Source organism: Hyla sarda, unplaced genomic scaffold, assembly GCF_029499605.1.
Source record: "Hyla sarda isolate aHylSar1 unplaced genomic scaffold, aHylSar1.hap1 scaffold_142, whole genome shotgun sequence".
Lineage (NCBI taxonomy): Eukaryota > Metazoa > Chordata > Amphibia > Anura > Hylidae > Hyla > Hyla sarda.
Genome location: NW_026608050.1, coordinates 209,520 through 223,796, shown reverse-complemented (window position 1 = coordinate 223,796; position 14,277 = coordinate 209,520). Strand labels below are relative to the sequence as shown.

At 46.1% G+C, this 14,277-nt stretch overlaps 2 non-coding genes and 3 pseudogenes across 2 annotated transcripts; all 5 read right to left on the bottom strand.

The window, feature by feature from the left end:
• Window positions 1-1,610: 1,610 nt before the first annotated feature.
• Window positions 1,611-1,801, bottom strand: LOC130307101 (U2 spliceosomal RNA). The gene has a single exon (XR_008856315.1). It is a non-coding gene; the product is annotated as a U2 spliceosomal RNA (small nuclear RNA).
• A 2,094-nt stretch (window positions 1,802-3,895) lies between these two features.
• On the bottom strand, window positions 3,896-4,112 carry LOC130307252 (U2 spliceosomal RNA; annotated as a pseudogene).
• Window positions 4,113-4,766: 654 nt separating this feature from the next.
• Window positions 4,767-4,926, bottom strand: LOC130307258 (U2 spliceosomal RNA; annotated as a pseudogene).
• A 2,090-nt stretch (window positions 4,927-7,016) lies between these two features.
• On the bottom strand, window positions 7,017-7,202 carry LOC130307239 (U2 spliceosomal RNA). Its single transcript, XR_008856449.1, has one exon. It is a non-coding gene; the product is annotated as a U2 spliceosomal RNA (small nuclear RNA).
• Window positions 7,203-12,591: 5,389 nt separating this feature from the next.
• On the bottom strand, window positions 12,592-12,809 carry LOC130307263 (U2 spliceosomal RNA; annotated as a pseudogene).
• Between the last annotated feature and the right edge of the window lie 1,468 nt (window positions 12,810-14,277).

Sequence of the window (14,277 nt, the reverse complement as noted above, 5' to 3'; positions counted from 1 at the left end):
GTGCTGATGCTCCTCATAAAGCTGTCGCTGCTGTGAAGGTTCTAGGTGACATCACAAATCCCTATGGTTACATACACAACAAAGCTGGGTTGTTGTTGTTTACACTCTGCAAGGCCTGTGGAAGTGAGTGACATCATAGCACTGTAGTTCTGAGGGTTCAAGATGGATGCAACAATCTCCTGTTGCTTCTATGAAGGCCGTAATAGACGACATCACCAAACAGCTCCATAGTCACATACACAGCAAAGGAGAGATGTTGTTTACACCTAGTGATGTCAGTGGTATTGAGTGACATCACAGCACAGTGCTAAGGCTCCTGGGCCTGGACACAGCAGCGGCTGCAATATCTCAACGGAGAATACGTTTATATCTATGTGTGTGTGTGCGCATATATATATATATATATATATATATATATATATATATATATATATATATTTCTCCGCCGAAATCACTTTTAAACCCATTTCCACCTTTTTTTCCCTTCTCTTCCTCTTACTTTTTTTTCACGTTTTTTTACGTTTTTCTCCTTTTCGCCTCTTTTCTGGGCGTATTATTCTTCTTTTTCTTCTTTTTTTTCGTCTAATGCATACCCCATCAGTGCAGCAATGCTTATTCAATACCGCCAGCAGATGGAGACACTGGGGGATAATTTTCTAAGGATTTATACTGATTTTTCCTGTCTGAATTTGTCGCACAGAAAGTTGCAGGCCAAATATGTGTGACATTTCTGCGACTTTAGCTTCTAGAGCATTTTTACAACATTATACATAGGTGCTGAATACATAAAAAGCGACTGTTCAGCGACAGACAAGTCGCATCGGCTGAAAGTAGGCCAGAATGTCAGTCCATGTTGGAGCAGGTTTAGATACAGTCTAAAGCATAGATCTCAAAGTCTGTGCACAGAATTTAGCAAGGGCCTCGCACCTTCTGATGCATCAGGTAGGTGCACAATAGCATAGCCTAACCCTCTGTACTTTGGTCTATATTGATGCGGGACATAGACAGCCAGCTGATGACCAATCCATTAGTGCAATGGATGGCTGGAAGCATTTGTCTTTGCCTTTGCAATACCACAGAAGCAATGCATGGTCAATGTACAGCAATGACACACCTGTGTGAACAGCCAGGAGACCCCCCCCCCCCCATGTTATGTTACATAGTTACATAGTTAGTACGGTCGAAAAAAGACATATGTCCATCAAGTTCAACCAGGGAATTAAGGGGTAGGGGTGTGGCGCGATATTGGGGAAGGGATGAGATTTTATATTTCTTCATAAGCATTAATCTTATTTTGTCAATTAGGAACATTCAGCACCCACCCGCTATCAAGGCAGCTGCCTATCATGTCATGCCCTACCTGCACAGGTGTGCTGGCTACTCAAATGATCCAATTAAGGAGGCCATTTAGTCAGCAGCAGCAGAAGTCCTGTGCCTGGACGCTCCAACAGGGGCCAGACACAAGCAGAAGCAGAAGCAGCAGAAGCAGCAGCAGCACCACCTTTTGTTTTTTGGCTGCAGCAGCAGCAAGGCCCACAGGGCTGGCTAGCTGGCTAGCCAGCAAGCAGGTAGCAATGAAAGTAGGAATCTTTCTTTTTAACCCTGTAAGGGGGTGGTGCACTGTACCCGAAGATACTGCCATATCGGGTCAATGCATAGGGCGACGGAAGCAAGCTTCGAAATCGGCCCCCGTTCTCAAAAATCCATTTAATATATGGTCCCCAGATAGGGGACGTATCAGATATTAAACTGATAAGAACAGATACTACACTTGATCTTAGCCAAAAGGCCGAGAAGCGATAACCGTGAAAGGGGCGGGCCCAACAAGGTCCCCTTCATGGGCACTATCACTGCTTGCTGTCAGGGAGGCTGCCAGACAATTTTCCATGCACACTCTGGGCTGGGGGGCAGTCAACCACCAGTACACACAGCAGAACCTAAACCCATACCATTATTGCTAAGCAGCAAGACAGGGGCCCATTGCACTCCCACGGGGCCTTTTTAAATGCAATCCATAACCCGGATTTGCCAGGAACCCTTCTTACTCCTCCTACTTGCATGTGACACTGGGCTTAGGATCTGCATAGGAAACACACACACAAGCACACACCTACCTTTGTTGCCTGCAGATGCCTCCTTGGCTGTCCCCAAACGGTATCAAACCAACACCCACGGGAAGCTGTAAGCATAGAGGACATGCCTGCACCCCATTGGACTTACCTGTGTGGGTTAAATCCGGGTTATTTGACAACCTATGGCGGTGATGGTTCTGCTCAGGCAGAGCAGTGCTGATGCTCCTCATAAAGCTGTCGCTGCTGTGAAGGTTCTAGGTGACATCACAAATCCCTATGGTTACATACACAACAAAGCTGGGTTGTTGTTGTTTACACTCTGCAAGGCCTGTGGAAGTGAGTGACATCATAGCACTGTAGTTCTGAGGGTTCTAGATGGATGCAACAATCTCCTGTTGCTTCTATGAAGGCCGTAATAGACGACATCACCAAACAGCTCCATAGTCACATACACAGCAAAGGAGAGATGTTGTTTACACCTAGTGATGTCAGTGGTATTGAGTGACATCACAGCACAGTGCTAAGGCTCCTGGGCCTGGACACAGCAGCGGCTGCAATATCTCAACGGAGAATACGTTTATATCTATGTGTGTGTGTGCGCATATATATATATATATATATATGTATATATATATATATATATATATATTTCTCCGCCGAAATCACTTTTAAACCCATTTCCACCTTTTTTTCCCTTCTCTTCCTCTTACTTTTTTTTCACGTTTTTTTACGTTTTTCTCCTTTTCGCCTCTTTTCTGGGCGTATTATTCTTCTTTTTCTTCTTTTTTTTCGTCTAATGCATACCCCATCAGTGCAGCAATGCTTATTCAATACCGCCAGCAGATGGAGACACTGGGGGATAATTTTCTAAGGATTTATACTGATTTTTCCTGTCTGAATTTGTCGCACAGAAAGTTGCAGGCCAAATATGTGTGACATTTCTGCGACTTTAGCTTCTAGAGCATTTTTACAACATTATACATAGGTGCTGAATACATAAAAAGCGACTGTTCAGCGACAGACAAGTCGCATCGGCTGAAAGTAGGCCAGAATGTCAGTCCATGTTGGAGCAGGTTTAGATACAGTCTAAAGCATAGATCTCAAAGTCTGTGCACAGAATTTAGCAAGGGCCTCGCACCTTCTGATGCATCAGGTAGGTGCACAATAGCATAGCCTAACCCTCTGTACTTTGGTCTATATTGATGCGGGACATAGACAGCCAGCTGATGACCAATCCATTAGTGCAATGGATGGCTGGAAGCATTTGTCTTTGCCTTTGCAATACCACAGAAGCAATGCATGGTCAATGTACAGCAATGACACACCTGTGTGAACAGCCAGGAGACCCCCCCCCCCCATGTTATGTTACATAGTTACATAGTTAGTACGGTCGAAAAAAGACATATGTCCATCAAGTTCAACCAGGGAATTAAGGGGTAGGGGTGTGGCGCGATATTGGGGAAGGGATGAGATTTTATATTTCTTCATAAGCATTAATCTTATTTTGTCAATTAGGAACATTCAGCACCCACCCGCTATCAAGGCAGCTGCCTATCATGTCATGCCCTACCTGCACAGGTGTGCTGGCTACTCAAATGATCCAATTAAGGAGGCCATTTAGTCAGCAGCAGCAGAAGTCCTGTGCCTGGACGCTCCAACAGGGGCCAGACACAAGCAGAAGCAGAAGCAGCAGAAGCAGCAGCAGCACCACCTTTTGTTTTTTGGCTGCAGCAGCAGCAGCAAGGCCCACAGGGCTGGCTAGCTGGCTAGCCAGCAAGCAGGTAGCAATGAAAGTAGGAATCTTTCTTTTTAACCCTGTAAGGGGGTGGTGCACTGTACCCGAAGATACTGCCATATCGGGTCAATGCATAGGGCGACGGAAGCAAGCTTCGAAATCGGCCCCCGTTCTCAAAAATCCATTTAATATATGGTCCCCAGATAGGGGACGTATCAGATATTAAACTGATAAGAACAGATTTTTTTTTTTTTTTCTAAAGCCGAGGAACGTGCTTTCGATTCACCCAAAGTGCAAGAAAAAGTGCAAACGTGTTACACTAAAAAAACGTGCACAAAGGATGCGGTCTATCGCAAGCCCTTCTCCGATAGGAGAGAGGCCCCCCAACAAACCTTACCCTTCGCCTCCGGACCAAAAGGTACCTGCGAGGTTCCAGGTTCGATGTCCCTTTTCGCCGAAGCTACTAGGAGACCACAAATGCTCCCGGCATCCCCCTTGGCGTTAGCCAAGGTATCTGCCCGCAGAGCCGATTACGGTAGGTACCCTGCGAAGCAGGAGTACCCGGGGTGTTTGCAGGGAGGTGCGGAACCTAATGGCCACACACACCTCCCCTAGACCGCCAGGAGGGACACCCAGAAGGGCTACCGCATCCTGACAAATCCTGTGAACACACAACACGCAAAAAGTGACACAGTGAGACAAAAAATAAATAAATAAGTGAATGTGTGCAGATATACTGCCCGGACATCCGGCCGGATCTATAAAAATTTCTCTGATCCTAGCCAGAAGGCCGGGAATCAAGAGGTGAGTGCCACAAGGTGAAGAGATTATGGTGCCCGTGCTTCAACTCAGTGAGCCTATTCTCCCAGTGAGTTTCGGCACCTCGGGGTCACCACTCCCCGAGGCACAAAAGTACCTCGGCTCTAGACCCTCTCAGCCTCATGGCGAGACCCGGAGGGAACAGGTCACATCGGGGCAGCCGTCGAGCTGATTCCTCAGAACCAGCCCCGGAAAGCCCTGGTACACCTGCATCCTCCATGCAGCACCCATCCCCACCAGCATGAAAACTGATAAGAACAGATACTACACTTGATCTTAGCCAAAAGGCCGAGAAGCGATAACCGTGAAAGGGGCGGGCCCAACAAGGTCCCCTTCATGGGCACTATCACTGCTTGCTGTCAGGGAGGCTGCCAGACAATTTTCCATGCACACTCTGGGCTGGGGGGCAGTCAACCACCAGTACACACAGCAGAACCTAAACCCATACCATTATTGCTAAGCAGCAAGACAGGGGCCCATTGCACTCCCACGGGGCCTTTTTAAATGCAATCCATAACCCGGATTTGCCAGGAACCCTTCTTACTCCTCCTACTTGCATGTGACACTGGGCTTAGGATCTGCATAGGAAACACACACACAAGCACACACCTACCTTTGTTGCCTGCAGATGCCTCCTTGGCTGTCCCCAAACGGTATCAAACCAACACCCACGGGAAGCTGTAAGCATAGAGGACATGCCTGCACCCCATTGGACTTACCTGTGTGGGTTAAATCCGGGTTATTTGACAACCTATGGCGGTGATGGTTCTGCTCAGGCAGAGCAGTGCTGATGCTCCTCATAAAGCTGTCGCTGCTGTGAAGGTTCTAGGTGACATCACAAATCCCTATGGTTACATACACAACAAAGCTGGGTTGTTGTTGTTTACACTCTGCAAGGCCTGTGGAAGTGAGTGACATCATAGCACTGTAGTTCTGAGGGTTCAAGATGGATGCAACAATCTCCTGTTGCTTCTATGAAGGCCGTAATAGACGACATCACCAAACAGCTCCATAGTCACATACACAGCAAAGGAGAGATGTTGTTTACACCTAGTGATGTCAGTGGTATTGAGTGACATCACAGCACAGTGCTAAGGCTCCTGGGCCTGGACACAGCAGCGGCTGCAATATCTCAACGGAGAATACGTTTATATCTATGTGTGTGTGTGCGCATATATATATATATATATATATATATATATATATATATATATATATATTTCTCCGCCGAAATCACTTTTAAACCCATTTCCACCTTTTTTTCCCTTCTCTTCCTCTTACTTTTTTTTCACGTTTTTTTACGTTTTTCTCCTTTTCGCCTCTTTTCTGGGCGTATTATTCTTCTTTTTCTTCTTTTTTTTCGTCTAATGCATACCCCATCAGTGCAGCAATGCTTATTCAATACCGCCAGCAGATGGAGACACTGGGGGATAATTTTCTAAGGATTTATACTGATTTTTCCTGTCTGAATTTGTCGCACAGAAAGTTGCAGGCCAAATATGTGTGACATTTCTGCGACTTTAGCTTCTAGAGCATTTTTACAACATTATACATAGGTGCTGAATACATAAAAAGCGACTGTTCAGCGACAGACAAGTCGCATCGGCTGAAAGTAGGCCAGAATGTCAGTCCATGTTGGAGCAGGTTTAGATACAGTCTAAAGCATAGATCTCAAAGTCTGTGCACAGAATTTAGCAAGGGCCTCGCACCTTCTGATGCATCAGGTAGGTGCACAATAGCATAGCCTAACCCTCTGTACTTTGGTCTATATTGATGCGGGACATAGACAGCCAGCTGATGACCAATCCATTAGTGCAATGGATGGCTGGAAGCATTTGTCTTTGCCTTTGCAATACCACAGAAGCAATGCATGGTCAATGTACAGCAATGACACACCTGTGTGAACAGCCAGGAGACCCCCCCCCCCATGTTATGTTACATAGTTACATAGTTAGTACGGTCGAAAAAAGACATATGTCCATCAAGTTCAACCAGGGAATTAAGGGGTAGGGGTGTGGCGCGATATTGGGGAAGGGATGAGATTTTATATTTCTTCATAAGCATTAATCTTATTTTGTCAATTAGGAACATTCAGCACCCACCCGCTATCAAGGCAGCTGCCTATCATGTCATGCCCTACCTGCACAGGTGTGCTGGCTACTCAAATGATCCAATTAAGGAGGCCATTTAGTCAGCAGCAGCAGAAGTCCTGTGCCTGGACGCTCCAACAGGGGCCAGACACAAGCAGAAGCAGAAGCAGCAGAAGCAGCAGCAGCACCACCTTTTGTTTTTTGGCTGCAGCAGCAGCAAGGCCCACAGGGCTGGCTAGCTGGCTAGCCAGCAAGCAGGTAGCAATGAAAGTAGGAATCTTTCTTTTTAACCCTGTAAGGGGGTGGTGCACTGTACCCGAAGATACTGCCATATCGGGTCAATGCATAGGGCGACGGAAGCAAGCTTCGAAATCGGCCCCCGTTCTCAAAAATCCATTTAATATATGGTCCCCAGATAGGGGACGTATCAGATATTAAACTGATAAGAACAGATAAGGTTTCAACAAAATTTTATTGAATAAATAAGAAACCATACAAAATTTAAAATGCAAAATAATAAAAGGTTCACAAAAGTTTTAAAATACAAATAATAAAACCAGTAATAAAAGGAGAAAAAATAAAAATGGCAGGATAAAACATTATACAAATGTCATAAAAACTGATTATATTGTTATTTCGTTCCATAGAGGCAGACACCACATGGATGCTGCCTCGCTGGCCCCCAACTGTTTCTTGTCTCTTAGGTAATAGATGTACATCTCACTCAGGGCCAGCTTTATACAGTTTTTAACATCAATAAAATCATGTTTAAAAAGTAAGATGTTCCTAACTTTCCAGATGGCATTTTTAAAACAATTAATAATCATCCAGCAGATCATCTGCTGTTTAAAATTGGGGCAGTTAAAAAGACCGTAAAAGACACATTCGTGATTAAAATCTTTTAGGCCGCAGGCCCACTTCAAAAGTGGGCCTACCTTCCTCCAAAGCTCCCGTGCAAAAGGGCAGTTCCAAAATATGTGCAGCACCGTTTCGTCCACTCCGCAGCCATCTCTCGGGCACTTGGCTCTCGCCACCAGTCCTCGCCTGTGCTGGAACTCACGAGTAGGGAGGCACTGGTGGACGATTGCCCAGGCAAGATCCCTGTGTACATTCGCCAGAAACTTCCCGTACACGTTCCGCCATACCTTTTTGGATCTTGCCTGTGTGAAATTGGACACTGCCAGGGTAACCTCACTCCGCCTGAGGACCTTTGATACCTTTCTCTGGTCCCCCAGTATGTCAGGCTCCAAATCTTGGAGACCTAGGAGCCTGACTGTCTTTTCCAACACCACATAATGTTTTGGGGGACACAGAAGCACCGGAGCGTTCAGAGGGATGCGCAACCATCTTTTAAAAACCATGCCCGCAGCGTACCTTAAAAAGCAGCTAAAAATGCCATCGGATTTAATAATTTTAAAACAGAAACAGAAATACTTTATGTAAAAGAAAGTAAAAAGGTTAGGAACATCTTTCCCGCCATTATCTTTACTTTTGTACATAAAATCACGCTTTAATTTCTCCATTTTTGAACCCCATAAAAAAGTAAAAACAATTCTAGTTACTTTTTTAATGTATAAAATAGATGGAGGAAATACCATGGCAATGTATAGCATAATAGGGAGTAAAACCATCTTTATTATTAAAATCTTCCCCTCCATGGTAAGGTTTCTAAGATTCCACATTAAAATCTTCTTCTCCATCTTAGCTATAGCTGAATCCCAGTTAGGGCTCCCATCATTGACCTGGTTAAAAACAATACCTAAAACTTTAATTTGATCCTGTTGCATTGTGACTCCTGGGGTGATGGATGAATCCCAGGAGCCAATATAAAAACAGTCACATTTATCTGTGTTTAGCTTAAAACCAGAGACCTCGCAGAAATAGCTGGTGTTCCTCAATGCCCCCCTCATGGATGGAGAGTCCGGGCACAGTATGGTGACATCATCCATGTACCCCAACACCTTTAGATGGGTCCCTCCTCCACCAGGTATCGGTACGCCTCTTACTACCCGGTCTTTTCTGAGGAGGGCCATCAGTGGTTCGATTGCGCAAATAAAAAGGAGTGGGGACAGGGGGCAGCCCTGTTTGACACCTGATAAAAGAGGAACACCGCTGGTTAAAAAGCCATTAACAGAGACTTGACTAAAACAGGATCGGTATAAAAGCATGATTCGGCTTAAAATCGTTTCAGGCACTGCCATCTTTTTAAGAACTAAAAACAGGTATTCATGGGAGACCCTATCAAAGGCTTTTTCAAAGTCTAAGGATAAAATTGCTACAGTTTGATTTCTATCCTTAAAATACCATAAAACATCTCTTAAAATATTTAGGGATTCAGCTATAGACCTTCCAGGTACCCCACAAACCTGATTTGGGTGAATTAATTTATGAATAAAAGGTTTAAAACGGACAGCTAATAACTTGGCTAAAACTTTATAATCGACATTTAAAAGTGTGATGGGGCGCCAATTTTTTAGCATATCCTTTTCACCCTTTTTAAAAAGTAATGATACAATCCCCCTCCTCCAGGAAGGGGGAAGTTCATTAACAATAAAAGTTTCTTTATACAATAAAACCATATCATCCTTTAAAATATCCCAAAAAGCTAAATAAAATTCGATGGGTAAACCATCTTCCCCAGGGGCCTTCCCACTAGAAAAACTTTTAAAAACAAATAAAAGTTCATCTAAGTTAAGATCACGGGATAAAACCTCCTGGTCTAAAACATCTAGCTTAAAATCAAGGGAATTAAGAACATGTTCTAAAAAGGATGGATTAAGATCTTTCTTATTAAAAAGAAGCTGGTAGAAGTTAAAAACTGCATCTAACATGCCTTTTGGAGTGGATTCACCCTCAAGGTTTTGGATGATATCCCTCCTATTCATCACTTTTTTAAAAAAGAAACGGGAACATTTCTCGCCCTCCTCCAGGTGCTGCACATGTGAGTTAAAAATGATTTGTTTCCCTTTCTTTTCTATGGCATGTTTTATTTCAGTTTTAAGGTTTAAAATATCATTTTCTACATCCATACCAGCTTCTTTCAATTTAAAAAGTACATTTAAACGCATGTTAAGAACATAAAACCACTGTTTTTCCATTTTTGCCTTCTTCTTACCTGCTTTGATAAAAAAAAATCTGATTTTAGATTTGGTGCCCTCCCACCAGTGCAGCATAGGCTCGTGGGGTTTTCTTTGTGATTGCCAGCATTGGTAGGTCCGCACAAACTCCTCTTTTATCTCAGGGTCCTCTAGGAGTGTGGTGTTTAATCTCCAGAGGCCCCTTTTTGCTTTTTGCTCCCCCTCTAGCTCCAGGCCCACCAAGAGGAGCTTATGATCAGAGAAGATATTCTGCTCGAGCGTGCATTTCAGGGGTTTAAAAGCTCTAGAGGAAAAAATAAAATCGATTCTGGAGCTCACTCTTCCATTGGACCATGTGGCGCCTGGGTCCTCCGGCAAGAGATCCTTCCAGCAATCTTTCAAATTAAAATCATCAATAAAATTTTTAAGCAGGTAAGAAGTGCGGTCTTTACGATTAATATCCCCACCCTGCCGGTGTTCCCCATCACGTATGCAGTTAAAATCACCTCCCACCAGCAGGGGGGAAGACCCAACACAAAACAGTGGTAAAATTTCAAATAGTTCTGCCCGCTCCTGTTTATCAGGAGGGGCATACACATTTAAAACACGAATTAAAAGTCCATTAAAATATAGATGAATTAAAAGAGCTCTGCCAGGCACAATCTCAGTTACTGTATGAATAGAAAAGGACTGGCCTCGGCAGAGCAGCCCAACACCCACAGAACGACAGTCATTTGCACCGGACCATATGGATGGGCCCAGCTTCCAGTCTTCTTTTAAGTCTTTATAGTCCATTTTACTAGGGATTCCACATTCTTGTAGCAGGCAAAGGTCAAAGTCACATGTCTCTAGATAAGAAAATAAAGCAGCCCTGCGATCAGGGCTCTTTAAGGACCTCACATTGAGTGAGGCAATTTTTACAGGGATAGGCATAGTTTATGGAGAGTCCGTGCTTGGAGAATCAAAGTCAATAATAAGCTGCGTACCGTCATCCCCCGCCTGCGGGGTCATCAGCTCCTTGATGTTCTGAGGGTCGGAGCTTGAGATCGATGATGCCCCGACCCTGAGCTCGCTCTCGTCCGAACTACGGCACGCCGCTTTCCTTTGAATGTCTTCCTCTTCTTCTTCTCTTTGTCTTTTAAATGTCACACTGCTGTCCATATCCTCTGTGTTGCTCTCACTCGATGTAATCTCTGGCCCCCGGCTGATGGATCTGCGTCTTCTTTCATCATTTGACGACTGGAACTGCTGCACAGGGGCCTGTGAGGCCTCTTTTCCGGAACCTTTGCCGCTACCTTGGGAAGTTTTCATCGCTTGTTCCCCAGCAAGCGTTGCTGAGGACTGTTGCTCCAACTTCCCCATCGATCGACGATGGCCAGTTTTACCCACCGGGTCCACTGCTGGCGGGGCAGCAAACCCTGGTTTGGCGCCACTTGTCTTCTTGGCCCTGTCCTGTATAGGCGGAGTAACAGGACCGGGCTCAGACCTGGCCACCTGGCTCCCCTTCCGGCGGGCTTTCACCGGGGCCTCTTCGTCCGGAGCAGGGCGACCCTGGGCCAAGCCAGTACCTGGCTTATGCTGCAATTTTGGGTCCACTTTTGCCCCCACCGAGGCCCGTCGGCTGCCACCCGCCACAGGTGAGCCCCCTTCAGAAGTTTCGGCGGGCTCTTGAGCCAGGTAGGAAGTCGATCGACGTCTTTCAATTTCCCGGGCAGTAAACTCGATCACCCGCCCGGGCTTCGTGGAATCCCCATGGCCTCCCCCTAGCACTACCACCGGTGGGCCCCCCGATGGAGCACCAGAGGTCTTGGGCCTGGACCCATCAGTACCTGCCATCTGGGGTTTGGGCATCTTAAAAAAGGACGTCTTTTGTCCTGTCCCCTCTTTGGGTGGGCCCAGCCTTGACCCACCCATCGTAGTTTTTGCTTTATGGGGACAGGAATTAAAATCGTGATTTTCCTCTCCGCAGAGGTTGCACCTTATCGTATGGCTACATCTTGAGGCTATGTGACCTTCTTGGCCACACCTATTGCAGCGAATCACACGCTCCGCGCCGCAGGTCTCCTGGGTGTGGCCAAACCTCAAGCAATTTCGGCAATACATAGGCATTTGAGGATAGAACAGGAAGCCCCGAACTCTCCCGATGGCAAAATTTGGGGGCGGATGGCAAAGACCCCCAATACCACCGGGATCCTTACGGAGCTTGACCCAGAACTTCCTCTTGCCGTTCCAGAACCGCACGGAGTTCAAGATTTTGTTTGCGAATCGCACCTCTTCGCAGTATCGCCGAAGAAAAGTGGCTATATCCTCCGTGGTCACATGAGGGCTGTGCATAGCCACCACCAACGGTATATGTTCCTCACCATAGAGGAACTGGAACGAAAGACCGTCGAGTCGATCGTCCCTCTGGTCCGCACCAGACAAGGTTGCATAGATGTTATCGCAACACGCCGTGGCCGTGAAGGTGACGGTATACAGGCCACGGCTTTCCTGGTCATTTAGACACAGGATGTCCTCCCTATTGAGGCGGAAGTAGTCAAGAAGAATCACCTCCGCAATGAAGCGGAGGTTCTTCAACTGACGATGGCTCTCCGACACCTCTATGCGGATGGTATTTCGCATCGACATTTCCCCAGAGGGGAAAGCCCAGGAGAACGGCATCTTCCACACCCAGGGACTAAGCCCCTTCCCCAATAGCAGCAGGGGCTCGGAATCCCGCTATAAAAGCGGAACCCTTACCCAAGGCAGAGGTCGGGGGTACCCTAGGTGCTTCCGAAGCTACAGGTAACGCTCAACGTACCGAAAATGCCTTCTGAGACACAAGGTCCCAGAGACAGGGGGATCGCAACCCGTTGTCCGTGGACTAAGCCCGCTCCCCAATAGCAGCAAGGGGGTGAAGTCCCTCCGTAAGGAGAGACAATCCCCCAAGGCCGAGAAGCGGGGTACCACAGACACCTTCCGACCAGACCAAATGCAGATACTACACTTGATCTTAGCCAAAAGGCCGAGAAGCGATAACCGTGAAAGGGGCGGGCCCAACAAGGTCCCCTTCATGGGCACTATCACTGCTTGCTGTCAGGGAGGCTGCCAGACAATTTTCCATGCACACTCTGGGCTGGGGGGCAGTCAACCACCAGTACACACAGCAGAACCTAAACCCATACCATTATTGCTAAGCAGCAAGACAGGGGCCCATTGCACTCCCACGGGGCCTTTTTAAATGCAATCCATAACCCGGATTTGCCAGGAACCCTTCTTACTCCTCCTACTTGCATGTGACACTGGGCTTAGGATCTGCATAGGAAACACACACACAAGCACACACCTACCTTTGTTGCCTGCAGATGCCTCCTTGGCTGTCCCCAAACGGTATCAAACCAACACCCACGGGAAGCTGTAAGCATAGAGGACATGCCTGCACCCCATTGGACTTACCTGTGTGGGTTAAATCCGGGTTATTTGACAACCTATGGCGGTGATGGTTCTGCTCAGGCAGAGCAGTGCTGATGCTCCTCATAAAGCTGTCGCTGCTGTGAAGGTTCTAGGTGACATCACAAATCCCTATGGTTACATACACAACAAAGCTGGGTTGTTGTTGTTTACACTCTGCAAGGCCTGTGGAAGTGAGTGACATCATAGCACTGTAGTTCTGAGGGTTCAAGATGGATGCAACAATCTCCTGTTGCTTCTATGAAGGCCGTAATAGACGACATCACCAAACAGCTCCATAGTCACATACACAGCAAAGGAGAGATGTTGTTTACACCTAGTGATGTCAGTGGTATTGAGTGACATCACAGCACAGTGCTAAGGCTCCTGGGCCTGGACACAGCAGCGGCTGCAATATCTCAACGGAGAATACGTTTATATCTATGTGTGTGTGTGCGCATATATATATATATATATATATATATATATATATATATATATATTTCTCCGCCGAAATCACTTTTAAACCCATTTCCACCTTTTTTTCCCTTCTCTTCCTCTTACTTTTTTTTCACGTTTTTTTACGTTTTTCTCCTTTTCGCCTCTTTTCTGGGCGTATTATTCTTCTTTTTCTTCTTTTTTTTCGTCTAATGCATACCCCATCAGTGCAGCAATGCTTATTCAATACCGCCAGCAGATGGAGACACTGGGGGATAATTTTCTAAGGATTTATACTGATTTTTCCTGTCTGAATTTGTCGCACAGAAAGTTGCAGGCCAAATATGTGTGACATTTCTGCGACTTTAGCTTCTAGAGCATTTTTACAACATTATACATAGGTGCTGAATACATAAAAAGCGACTGTTCAGCGACAGACAAGTCGCATCGGCTGAAAGTAGGCCAGAATGTCAGTCCATGTTGGAGCAGGTTTAGATACAGTCTAAAGCATAGATCTCAAAGTCTGTGCACAGAATTTAGCAAGGGCCTCGCACCTTCTGATGCATCAGGTAGGTGCACAATAGCATAGCCTAACCCTCTGTACTTTGGTCTATATT